At 58.7% G+C, this 12164-nt stretch overlaps 1 protein-coding gene across 2 annotated transcripts in view; it reads right to left on the reverse strand.

The window, feature by feature from the left end:
* Positions 1-12164, reverse strand: part of CASZ1 (castor zinc finger 1) — a 161760-nt gene that overhangs the window by 55900 nt on the left and 93696 nt on the right. For both annotated transcript variants that reach the window (XM_032300366.1, XM_032300367.1), the window contains one exon: positions 11574-11626. The gene's annotated coding sequence lies outside the window, so the exon portion shown is untranslated. The remainder of the gene's footprint in view (positions 1-11573; positions 11627-12164) is intronic.

Genomic DNA, 12164 nt, shown 5'->3' on the forward strand with positions numbered 1-12164 from the left:
GCCGCTCCGGCCCCGCGAGGGCGGCCGTCGGCGGCCGCGCGCGCCCGCCCCACGCCCCGCGCGGCCGCGCCAACTTTTCCGCGAGGGCGGGCGCAGGTGTGAGGCGCCGCGGGGCCGCGCCCGTCGGGCCTTGCGTCCCCCCTGCTCCCCTGCGCGCTGTCTGCGGGCTCGGGGCTCCTAGGGCAGCACAGGGATTTCGTGTTCCCCTCACAGCAGGGGCGGCTCTTGGAGCTGGAGGAACTGGAGTGCGGGGCGGGGCGGGGCAGGGCGCAGTCAGGCCCGCGCGCCCCCGCAACACCCGCGTCCCCGGCCTCGGGCCCCAGGAGCGCCGGTCTGGGACACGCACTGGGGTTTCCTCCGCTTTGCTTTGGTTTTGCCCTTAAAACGGGTTCAAGGGCCCTCCCAGAGCCTCCCCGGTCTCCGGGTCTTTCTCCCCACTCCCCACTCCTCCCCACTCCTGCCCACCTGCCCGGCAGCCAGACGAATGGGGATCGGGGATCGACGCCCCTTTTCCCCACAGCCCCCCACCCAAGATCCCGGCCATCGCTTGAGCTTCCTCCCGGCTTCGTCCCTCTGGCCACTGCCCTAGGGAGGTAGCTCAGCAGAGCACAGGCACCCTCAACCAGGGAGGCTGAGGCCCATCCCAGCTCCCCCCACCCCGGCCCTGGGGCCAGGCCCGTGCCCTTCAATGTGGAATCTCTATTTCCTGCCAGCCCATTGCCAGCCAGGTGCTTTGTGCTCCCCTTGCTCTTCCTCCTTTTCTGCCAGAGAAGCAGTTTGGGGGGGATCTCCCCACTATGCACCGTGCACCATGGGACATCCCCAGATGTCCCTGCTGCAGCCATACTTTTTAAGAGTCCTTAAATGTTGGTGACCTAAATGACCCATCGGGCTGGAGGGGCTCAAGGAAACAGGCAGTGGGGTGAGCAGGGTCTTGGGCAGTCTTGCTAAGGAAGGAGCTGGCTCTCCGTCCCTTCTTCACCCATTGTGCTGCCCTCCCCATCTCTCCCAGCCCTCCTCTTTCAGGAGGGGCCACACTGCCTTCAGATGAGGGGAGGGGAGCAGGGCCCAGGCTCTCCCTGGTCTTTGGACAGCATCCAGCAACATGGTGCTGGCCTATTTTTGCAATATTTATATTTTGCAAAGGGAGGGGCCGGGGAGGCCTTGGGGCAAAGACATCAGGGAGTTAACAATCTACTCTTTCTCCTACTTTCCCCACTTTTCTCCTTTTCTCTGCTTGCTCTATAGTTCTAAATGGCCTCGCAGGGAGCTGAGCATCCCTCCCTCCGCCACTGCCCTTCCCACTGCCTTCCTGGCAGTCCCCACTCCTGGCTGTCGCACAGCCCCATCCCCAATCCACCCCTACATAGGAATAGCAGCTGGAGAGGCCCAGAAGCTTTACTGAACTGCCCTTGGCCCCAAAACCCCGAATAAGAGAATAGAACTACCCCAAGTCTAAGCCTGGGAGTCTGACTGCCCACACAGGGCACCCAGCACAGAGGACCATGTGCTGGAATCTCAGAGAGGACATCTGTGTCCAGGACCGCTGTGGGGTTCACACCTGCCTCTGGGTGCTGCCCCCATGACTCCAAAGCAAGGAATCGTAACAACAGGCTTGCAGCTCTGGCTGGTGACAGCAGGTGATCAGTCCCAACCCCAATCCTGAGCCTCTGCTCTTCTGTCTGGGCTACTGGGTATAGGAGGAAGCCTGGAGACATGGGGTAGAAGAGGTGATTTCTGGGTACATTTGAAGATGTCTGCACAGATGGGGTGCTCCTTGCATACTTGACCCACAGAGCCGCTGGCTGACTCTGAATATCCTTCTGGGATTCAGCTGAGGGTGGTCAGAGCCTGACCCCCGAGGAAGGTATGGAGGGGAAAGGTGTGCCTAAGTGGGACCACCTGGATTGGCCACCCAGTACCTCGGGGCCTTGGGCGGAAGGGACAGGACTGGAGCTTGGAGGATGGCAGCCAGCGGTGGAGGGAGGTGTGGGGATGCCTGGAAAGCTTCCGCCCTGCCAAGTCCCTGGCCAGGCAGCCAGTGCAGGCTGAGTGGGCCCTGCTCAAGAGTCAAAGACCTTCAGTGGAGGAGCACGGGTCAGAGAAGCACTGAAACAGGAGGATTTATGAAGGTCAGAGAAGGCGGAGGCTTCACGGTTTCGGGATGAGTCAGAGGCTGTGTCATGGAGGGGTCCCCAGATTATGCACCCCTCCTTCTCTGTCTCTCTCTCTCTCTGAGTGTATCTCATCATACCAAGAGGAGAGGCAACTTTTGAGGCTATGGCTCATCTTTGCTTTGAGGAATCCGACATGGTGACACCTGAGACCCCAAGGCCAGGCCACAGTGAGGACCTCCATGCCTGGGACTCCAAGGGTGGAAGCCCAATGCCATCATCTCCCCTGGTCTCCAGGCCCCGGGCCCAGAGCCTCCAGCTCCTCCTGAGACATCCCACTTGCAAGAGAAACAGAACAGTGGAAGGCAACCCAGTGGTCCCCCCAACCTAGGCTCCCCACGTCAGCACCAAGGAGAGCCATCTGCCCTTGCTGTCATGCTGCCATCACTGGTTCCCGCTCCCCCGCACCCCCAGGTTGCCCACTCACCCTCCTGAGCCTGGGGCTTTCTCACTCACCTGCCTGTTTACACACCAGGTATCTCATGCTTTATCTGCTCTCATTTTGCGTTTGTAACTTTCACATAAACTTGAACAAAGCTTCTTTTGTTCTTGCACCCCACCCCAGGATCCCAATAAACTGGTTCCATCTGAGGCGACTGGGCCAGGGCATGGAAGCCTTGGCCAAAGGACTGTGTGTGCCTGCGAACAAGCATGTTCGCACCTGCGAGGGAGCCCGCGTGTTTGCATGTGAGCTTGCTCCCGGGCTGATGGAGGGAGGGTGTCGGGAGAGCCGTGAGCCAGCGAGGTGGACGGGAAGCCTGGGGGCTGAGGGCGGGCAAAGCCAGGGCACCGAGGTACAACCACGGGCACGGGAGGTCAGGGGCCACAGACAGGTGGGTGTTGGGGCAGAGGGTCAGCAGGATGAGAAGGAAACAAAGGGGAGAGAGGAGCCACAGAGTGGGTGGCGGAGCGAGGGCCGTGCCGAGTGTAAGGCAGACGCAGGGATTGCATTATGGCAGGAGAGGGGCTGGCACAGCCTCGCGCTCGGCCCCGTAATCCTGTTAGCCAGCAATCTCCATTCCGAAAGAGCTTCATTTCTTTGTGAATATTTGTAAACTAGATATCTAATGGAAAATTATAGGAAAATTATAGTGAAATTCATGACGGAGAAATCCGATTATCCCTAATTCAATTATGCCATCTTAGCCCACACAGCACAGTTCCCATTTTTTTCCCATAAATACCGATGCCAGGGGTCCCGGTAATCAAATAAAATTGAAAATCATCTTCCCATTAAATTCAATTAGCCGCAATTTCTAAAGCCTATCAGAGATTTTAATTACTAAATTATAAAATTCTCCAATGCTAAATTGAAACCAAAAAAATTGCACATCCTTATATTTCAGAGAAAAAAAAAGAGCCAGCAAAATCCTTGAAAAATGCCCTCTTCTCTGTGGCCGGTTCCAAAGCAGGCTCCCCACCTGGAGGAGGCTCCCCTTCAAGGCCTACTTGTCCGGCTGGGGATCAAGCCAGGGGGCCAAGGAGGGGCCCTGGCAGGGGAGGGCCGAGGTGGACTGGCTTACCCGGGGGGTGAGCCCCACCTCCAACCCCACCAGCTCCTCCACACTGGCCTCCCTCTCCGGGGCTGTCCTGGCTCCCGAGAAGCCCTCGGCTGTGTCTCGTACCAGGAAGCCTCTAGCTCCCAGTGTCACCTTCTTGGCCCATGAATTGGGCTCAGGCTCAGGTCACCGCTTGGCCTCAGGGCTCTGTGTGGCTCCAGGACAGCCGACCAGAGGCAGCCAGCTCTTTCCCAAGCTCTGGCTCCGCAGCCACTCAGCGCCGGGCCCCCCAATGGCCTGGGCTGGGATGGAGGTGGGAGCAGGATAGAGCCTGGCATTGGGAGAGGACAGGTGTCACAGCCTGGCCCCGTGGCCCAGAGCCTCCTGGCTCCAGGGCGTTCTCAGGGGCTGTGAGGCCTCGCAGTGTACCAGCCTCCAGGGAGAAGAGCTAGGGATCAACGTGGCCCAAATCTAGACTCTCCCTGTACTTCCAGCTCATCCTCTGCTCCCCTTACTCTCTCCGGGGAAGTCAACAGCCTTGAACTGGCCAGAAGGGACAACCTTGTGCCCTGGGAGAGGCTCACGCTTCCCCCCACATTTCCTTTTAGGGCAGTGCTGGCCACAACCCCAAACAGTAGCCCCTCCTCTCCCCGCCCCCCACACCCCACTTACCCTGCTCTAAAGGGTGCTCTTAGCAGTAGAGCCTGGGGAGGTGGCATCGATGGGAGCAAAAAGTGACCCAACGTCCAAAAGCCAAGGTGGACGGTTGGGTGGGCAGCTGGCGGCCCTGGCAGACCCAGGACGGTCGGCAGAAGTCTTGCCGGCAGCCCAGCACCCAGGGAGCCGGGAGCAGGTTTAATTTGCCAGGCAGCCAGGAGTGCCAGCAGGGGAGGCACCCACAAACAAAACAAAAACAAAAAAGTTAATTATCTTTGGCTTTTTCTTAATAAATATCCAAACTGGCCCGGCCGGATCCTCCACTTTGGAGGGAGAGAGAAGAAGGAGGAAAAAACCCCAAACCAAAATCCAACAGACTGATTGTCTCGTGTCTCCCTCTCCTTTGTCTCACCCTCATAGGTTTCTCTTATCAGAAGCAGCGACAGTTTCACATAAATTCCCAAATTTTCATGAGTTCAAGAGTGTGGCCACAAACACTTTTAAAACAGGTTTTGGGGTGGAAACGTGGAGTGTGAGAGGAGAGAGAGTAGGTGGCAAGAAAAAGGTGAGAATAAACAGAAGAGAAGCAGAGAAGCAGAGAGAGAGAGAGAGAGAGAGACAGAGAGAGAAGTTGGAGAGCATGATGCAGGGAACTGGGCTAGCTGCGTTGCCTGGCCCAGCCTGTGGCCCCAGCCCGGGCGGGGACCTGTTCTGGAATGTCGGGTTAGCATTTTCTTTCAGTTACAATGATCAGCTGCAGTAGATATGGGATTTCTCACCTTAAAACTCTGAAACCGCTTAGGTTTCTCTGGCCCCTTCAGCTACCCTGTTGCTGCTGGTTCCTGTGCCAAGCCTCCCTCCTAGGAGCAGGGCTGGGGAGAAGCTGAGGGAGGGTCCCGGGGAGGGGGCTGGCTGTCCTTCCGGGAGGTGTGAGGTTTTCTGTGTGGAGTTGCCGGTACCTGGGGAGAAGACCTGTGGCTGCTGTCTGGGTCCAGGTGTTTGGAGGGTTCATGTACACGCCCGAGCCTGAACTGTCAGACACACATGATAGGCACACGTGTCGGGGGTGGGGTGGGGACCTGCCAGGACAGCAAGCAGTCCCTCGTGGATCACCAGCTCTGGAGTCTCAGTATCTGAGGTCACACCCCAGCTCGATCTTCCACGGGCTCTGCTCCCTGAAACCAGGCACCAACCGTCTACCTTCTCAGCATTTTTATTTTTGAGACGAAGTTTCACTCTTGTTGCCCAGTCTGGAGTGCAATGGCGTGATCTCGGCTCACTGAAACCTCCACCTCCTGGGTTCAAGCGATTCTCCTGCCTCAGCCTCCCGAGCAGCTGGGATTACAGGCATGCACCACCGCACCTGGCTAATTGTTGTATATTTAGTAGAGACGAGGTTTCTCCATGTTGGTCAGGTTGGTCTCAAACTCCCGACCTCAGGTGATCCGCCCACCTCAGCCTCCCAAAGTGCTGGGATTACAGGCGTGCACCACGGCACCTGGCCCCTTCTCAGCACCTCAAGGGAATCATTCTTAGTGGAAGCCTAGGTCTACTGATAGTGGGTGATAGACAAGGACTGCTAATGCGTACAGGGTTCCTTTCTGGGGGCATGAAACTGTTCTAAAATTAGATAGTGGTGGTGATCGTACAACCCTGTGAATATACCAAAAACCACTGAATTATACATTTTAAAAGGGTGAATTTTATGGTATATGAATGATATCTCAATAAAGTGGTGATAAGAAAGTAAGGGAAAGATGGGGATTGACACTGCCACTTCCTGCGTGGAGTGGTTGTCACACAGCACTCGGTAAGGATTAGATGTTAATATGGATCAGTCCAAGGCCTGGGCTGCTGTCCATGGGTGTATACCATTGGTGCTTACAAACGTCTCTTCAGGCCCCTGGTGCCAGGGCCAGCAGGTTGTCCAGCAGCTAAGCTGCCGCAGGTGTCTGGCGGGGCTCCTGGGCAGCTGCTCCCTAGCAGGGAAGGGGGTGCGTGGCCCTCCTCCTGCCTCCCACCCGGGTCCCTAGAGAGGAGGCTGCCCACCGTGGCAGGCGGGCTCCCGTGCCGCACTCTCCCCGTCTCGCAGACACTCATATTCTCCGTGTGCAGCAGACCGTGAATTCACCTTCATACTAGTTACAGGGTTATTTAGCTTCTCCTGATGCTGACAATCACAAACTTTAATTCGCTGCCTGGCTTCTCCCTGCTGTGCCCTCTGCCCACCCCTAAAATCCTTGGGAGAGGATGGGAAGGACTCAGGTCCAGCCCCTTCTCGCCAAAGCTCGCCCTTCAGAGTGATGGAGTGATGGGAGGAGGGGGGTTGGTCAGAAGGAGGAGATGACGGGCAAAGGGCTGGGGGGGAGCCGTGCGGGAGAGAGGAAGTACCACCAGGGCTAATGGGAGCTTCCGTCCTGCTCCTCCAGCCTGACACTAATGTATTCAACCTGACATCCCATCTTGTCGTGAATGAAGACTCGGCCGATCAGGCTGCTGATTTGAGGGCTGGCAGCTTCAGCCGGGACAGACCGGGGCCAGTGCTCAGGCCTCGGGCTGAGCCCGTAGGACCAGGCAGCTGTCGTGGGGCTGGCTCCTCTGCCTTCTGCTGAACTAACAGGTGCCCGTCCAGGAGCTGACCTGAGGGAGCCCATTCCTACCAGCCTGACAAGCCAGGCCTCAGTTTCTCCACCTCCCCCGGCCCATCTCCCGTCGGGCCGAGCCCTCCTGCCTGCGAGGCTTCGCCTGGGCTTCCTGCCCTGCTGCCTGGGCAATCTCTCTCTTCCTTTTTGGAAGGCAGGTGGATCTGCTCAGAGCTGCACCAAACGTCAGATAAGAAATAGAGACTCGGAGACGTCCCCTACCAAGCACCCAAATCACACAATCCTGAGATGAGTGCGGGGGATGGCCCCCAAACCAGGTGACACGTGCCCGCTTCCTTGCCCTCTGGGAGGAGCGGCTGCTGCCTCACCCCTGGCCTGCTCTGGCAGGGTCTTTATCTCTCTCTTGCCTTGGCTTCAGCAGATCCCCTATTTTCGTCTGCCCTAGCGCCTGCACCCTTTCCAGGAGCTGGTCCAGCTTCCAGAAGGTCCACAGAGGCCTCCTGTGGACTCAGAGCCCAGTAAAGGTCAGAGATCTCAGACTCCTCCTCCTAGCCACCACCTGCCCCCTGAAGTGGCCACTGTCATCTTCCCCCAAAGCCTCCTGAGCTAGTGAAGGAGGAACGATTTGCTTTGAGAACCATCTGGATGGAACGGGGGACTCTCACCCACAAAATCCAAGCTGGGCCCATCAGCCACTTGTTAGACAGAGAGTCTTAAGGGCAGAAGGCCAAGCCACGAGGACTCACAAAGACCAGAGGCCTGGCAATGACCCCAGCCAGGGAGCTTGCAGAGGGAGATGTGGGGCTGTCGGCGGCACTGGGAGGAGAGGGAGGCCAAGAACCCCATCGGCGGGTCCAGGTTTGTGTCTGCCTCCTCCCAGCCCCACCCCTGCCAGCGGGGGCAGTGGCCACTGTGGCCTGGGCAAGAGAGATGTCAACGGGGCCGATGGGAGAAGGGGCTTGTTGACTGCAAACTGTCCATTATGGCTTAGATTATAAGCATATTGCACAGGGCTCTCTGCACGATGCCGGGGAAATCCAATACGCTGAAAGGTTAATGCAATCAATTAGGGTGACAAGGAAGTAAAGTAAAGCCTTCCGAGTAGATGAAAAGGAGAGAGAGGGAGAGAGAGAGAGCCATGGGATTGTGGGGGTGCTCTGGGTGGTGGGAAGGCAAGGAGGAAGAGGAACTAGAGGGGTGCAGAGAGGAGGCCTGGAGGGGAAAGAGAGGCGGACGAAAGGCCAGGAGCCCTCGAAAAGAGGACAGCAAGAGAGACGGCAGCAGACCCAGCAGGAGAGGACAGCCAGCAGACTCTGCAGACGCAGCTCCGTCTCAGGCCTCTGGCTGCCGGCACAGCTCCCGTCTCCTTGCCCACTCCCTGCCAGCCTTTCCTCTCAGGCTTGAAGCCTGATTCCAACCTTAGCCCACAGCAGTAGAACGGGGCCAGGGCGGCCTTGGTCCCTGATCCTGGACAGAGCCAGAGCCACTGTGTAACCCCCAGGGCCTTCTCAGCCAGACTGCAGCCTGGTTCCCACCCGCCACGGACAGGCCCAGCCTCAGACCTGGACTCCTCCCTCGGCCTGCTTGCCCCTCAGCAGCTCCCAACACAGCCGGCACAGCTTCTCCCAGGCATCCCAGCTCCTCCTTGCCACAAGCCTGGGAAGCAGAGAGCACGTGGGCAGGGCTCTGGAGTTTATAGATTGAGAAACTGGCACTCAGAGGTTATGCTACTCCCAGGGCCCTGCCACAGAAACGGAAGACCCAGGCCTGCCGGTCGACTACCCATGGGGCTTTTTCCCCCCAAGGTGCTCCCTGGAATCAGGAGCCAGCCCTTCTCCATGGGGTCAGACTCTGAGGCCCCCAGGGCAGAGGGTAGGGAGCTCCGTGGAATCTGCCCAGAGATGTCTGTTGCCTCTGGCAGGTGGGAACTCAAGCACATACTACCTGGTGGGTACCGGGTGAGCCACTTTCAGCCACAACAACTCACTCACTTGTCCCAACAACCCTGCAAAGTCGATATTCTTCTCCCATTACAAAAGAGGAAGCTGTGAGGGCCAGGCATGGTGGCTCATGCCTGTAATCCCAGCACTTTGGGAGACTGAGGCAGGCAGATCACAAGGTCAGGAGTTCAAGATCAGCTTGGTCAATATGGTGAAACCCCATCTCTACTAAAAATATAAAAAATTAGCCGGGTGTGGTGGTGTGCACCTGTAGCCCCAGCTACTCTGGAGGCTGAGGCAGGAGACTTGCTTGAACCTGGAAGGCAGAGGTTGCAGTGAGACGAGACAGTGCCATTGTACTCCAGCCTGGGCAACAGAGTGAGATTCGAATGTCTCAAAAGAAAAAAAAAAAAAAAAAAAAAAGCGGAAGCTGTGGATCTGAGGTGAGAGAACCTGCTAAAGGCTACAGGGCTGCCGGGATGCCAGTGGGGGTGCCGGGATGCCAGTGGGGGTGCCGGGATGCCAGTGGGGGCAAGAGCGCCGAGGAAGCAGGGGCTGCAGAGGGGAGGAAGAGCTGGGACTTTGAGGCAGGTGGGACTGAGCAGAAGGAGGCCCTAGCAGAGCAGGGGGAGGGAGCCCCCCAGACAGACCAGGACTGTAGGCAGCCCTGCAACCCCAGGGCAGGGCTGCCAGACAGATGTGCTGGGCCCCTCACAGCAGTCCCGATGAAGACACGTGCACAGCGCAGGATGATGCGGTGTGATGGCATCGGGGCCGCACTTAGGGCCAGGGAACTGCACACCAGCATGGCCACAATGGTAAATTTCCTATTATGTACATCTCACCACTAAAAAGAGAGAGCAAAGTGCAGGAACTAGAGCCTCTCGAGCAGGGGCTGGCAAACTTTTACCATAAAGGGCCAGAGAGAAAATTATTCCTCTTTTAGATTTTGTGGGCCAAACAGAGATTTCTGCTGTAGCACTCAACTCTGTCTGCAAGTGTAGAGTGAAAGCAGCCATAGATAATACCTGAACAAATAGGCGTGGCTGTGTTCCAATAAAACTTTATTTATAAAAGCAGGCTGTGGGTCAAAGGTGGCCCATCTGCCAAGCGCTGCTCCAGAGAATGGAAGCACTTGGGGCTGCCTTTCAGGACACGGAATGCCTGACTTCACCCTGCTGCCTGGGGGCGGAGGTATCTATCCTGTCTGGATCTCATGGGCAGAGGTCTCTAGAGGAAGCAAGGTTCTCATGGTCAGAGGGTAGAGAAAAGGGACAGAGAACACGGCGCACGTGGGAAGCCAATATCCAGGAACCGGTCCCAGCTCCGTGCATCCTGAGGAGCCTTCCACGGCGCTCAGATCCTCGTGGACCATGTGCAGGCGTGGAGGCTTGTAGCTCTGAAGATTCTAGAACTCTCAATTCCATGAGACAGGGGTGAGGCCATGGCTAACAGGAGGGCGGGAGTGGCCAGAAGGGAGCCAGAAGGGGCACCAGGGAGAGAAAGGCGAGAGGACCCAGGACAGAGCTGTAACCAGGGTGGTGCTGGCGGCAAAGGGAGGAATCCACAGGCCCCAGCGAGAGCGCAGGGCGCGGGCCGGGCCTGCCCTACACCGGGCCGCCTCTGATCACGTTTTCAGGGCCACTGCCCGCCAGCACAGACAATGCTGGGGGAGCCTTTGAAGTCCGAAAGGGAAGCCGCGGTGGGAGCTGGCGAATCTCCTCCCTTCCCCGTCCTCCTGGGGGGGAAGGGGCCGGTAGGACAAAACCCAGAGCCCGTCGGTCGCAGCCGGGGCCGAAACTCGAGAGACAAAGGGAAAACAAACAGGTTTGGAGCCAGGCGCACGGTGCCGTGTCTGTCCCCCGCCCCGCCGAGCAGGGATGATGGATGGCTGCAGCCTGCCAGCTCGCCCGCCGGGCAGGCCCCGCTATTTACATAACACTGGCGTTCCACCGGTCACCTCTGACACGGCACTGCCTGGGGCCCGAGGCCCGGTGGCCCCAGGTTTCTCGCGCCACCACTCGGGGGACTGACAGCCCGTGAGGGCTGGGCCGGGCTGGGGCAGTCCCCTGGACTCCGGAGGAGCCCTGGGCCTGGGGAAGGGCAGGGCATGGCAGCCTGTCCTGGCCTCAGCCGTGGCCTTCTCCCTGCCAGCCTCTTAGGGAAAATGGAGGAAGCCGCTGGGAGAGGCACAGCCTCCAAGGAAAGAAGGCAGGACCAGGGTTCTGGGGCCTTCAAGTCCATGCGATTCTTGAAGCAGAGCCTGGGCAGTGCTTCCAGACACAGCCAGCCACCGCCACGGAGGCGATGGCACTGTAAGAGTGGGCACTGCAGGCTGGGACCCTGAGCCCAGCCACCCCAGGTCCCTTGCCATCCCATGCTGGTCCGCCAACGTGGAGGCCTTTAACCAACACACGGCGCAGCCCTGCAGGCCCTGAGCACATTCCTTGCCCAAAATCTGCAATCCACATGTTCCCAGACCATTTCCAGCCTACAAGCCAAACCGAGGAGCTCCTCCTGGCGGGAGGGCATCTTTTCCCACCAGGGCGGAACAGGCAGGGTGGCTGCTGTTCCCCAGCTCCACTTCTCCTCTTCCCCGGGTGCTCTGCAGGACTGACCCACCCAGGGTGACATGTGCATTGGGTGAGTGGTCAGCAGTGGGGAGGGGATGTAGGGCTCAGGGAGGGGCTCAGGCCTTACCTCGAAGAGGGTCCTAGAGCCTCCTGGGATGTCCCTGGGGGTGTCACTTCATCCTGGGGAGGCAGAGAGAGGAGCCCAGTTAGCCTTTCCAAGCCCACGACTCCCCAGCGCACACCCTCCATCCCTCCTGTGCACCCAAGGGCTCCCTGTCCCACATAGCTGAGGGGCTGACACTCCAGGGCCAGCCAAGAGGGCCAGAAACTCAGGCATGCCAGCTGGGCTCTGATTTGGCTCATTCAGGTACACGGCAGCCACAGTTTGAGAAAGAGTCAGAACCGGGTAGGAGCTGACTGCAGGGGAAATGTGGTCCTCAGGACCCCCCTAGCCAGGCGGAGAAGTGAGGCTGGAGCAGGGGCGCTGGAGAAGGAGGCCGGGGTGGGGGTGCTGGTGGAGGAGCCGGGGGGGTGCTTGTGGAGGAGGCTGGAGTGGGGGTGCTGGTGGAGGAGGTGGGGGGGTGCTGGTGGAGGAAGCTGGAGTGGGGGTGCTGGTGGAGAAGGTGGGCGGGTGCTGGTGGAGGAAGCTGGAGTGGGGGTGCTGGTGGAGAAGGTTGGGGGGTGCTGGTGGAGGAAGCTGGAGTGGGGGTGCTGGTGG

This window comes from Sapajus apella, unplaced genomic scaffold, assembly GCF_009761245.1.
Source record: "Sapajus apella isolate SASKATOON/1434 unplaced genomic scaffold, GSC_monkey_1.0 scaffold43, whole genome shotgun sequence".
In the NCBI taxonomy this organism is placed as follows: Eukaryota; Metazoa; Chordata; class Mammalia; order Primates; family Cebidae; genus Sapajus; species Sapajus apella.